The sequence below is a fragment of the Vigna radiata genome, unplaced genomic scaffold, assembly GCF_000741045.1.
Source record: "Vigna radiata var. radiata cultivar VC1973A unplaced genomic scaffold, Vradiata_ver6 scaffold_265, whole genome shotgun sequence".
NCBI classification, from domain to species: domain Eukaryota; kingdom Viridiplantae; phylum Streptophyta; class Magnoliopsida; order Fabales; family Fabaceae; genus Vigna; species Vigna radiata.
The window spans coordinates 394160-395022 of NW_014543983.1; positions in this window are offsets into that span (position 1 = coordinate 394160).

Consider the following 863-nt stretch of genomic DNA (forward strand, 5'->3'; position numbering starts at 1 on the left):
TAATTAATACTTAATCTAAAATAATAATTAATACCTAATCTAAATTAATTAATACTTAATCTAAAATAATAATTAATACCTAATCTAAATTACATTAATAATAAATAATATATAAAATTTTATAAACTTAAAAAAAATTAACAAACAATCTAAAATTAAAAAAGAAACGTTATAAAAAAAAACGAAAAAAAAAAATCNTTAAACGCAGTCTGAACTGCGTCCTGCTTCAACGCAGCTTGAGCTGCGTTTCNCCATGCACCCCCCAATGNCAACAACCGCAGTTCGAACAGCGGTTGTCTGTAGACGCTGGTCGAGCTGCGGCTCTCCCTAACCGCCAACCGACTTGCGGTTGCATAGCGTTTCTCCCCTGCACCCCTTTCCGAAACAACCGCAGATCGAACCGCGGTTGTTTGACGACGCCGATCGAGCTGCGGCGGCCTTAACCGCAAAACGACTTGCGGTTCCAACACCACTTGCGGTTAACAAACCAGATCCCAGATCTACAACTATACAACTAGCAGTGGTGGTGGAGAAATACTTACCTTTGCCAGATCTGTTAGCTAGCTCGAGCTACCTCCTACGCTGACAGCGCTGACAGTCCACGCGATAGCACCAAGTTACGGAGGATGCACTGGGAAGGAGGGGATGCACTGGTTGCACTGGGAAGGAGGAGGGGATTCTGGTTGGAGGGGAGGAAGGTGAGGAAGACTGGTCAAAGATGAAAATAGGGGTGTAGGGTTTTTTTGAATTGCGGAGTTACTTTTTATAAACCCAACACTATAGCCTTATAGGAGCACAGTTGGAATTAAAACTGAGCAGGAGGTGCAGGACGAGATCCAGGAGGTGCAGGGAGAATTACTCTG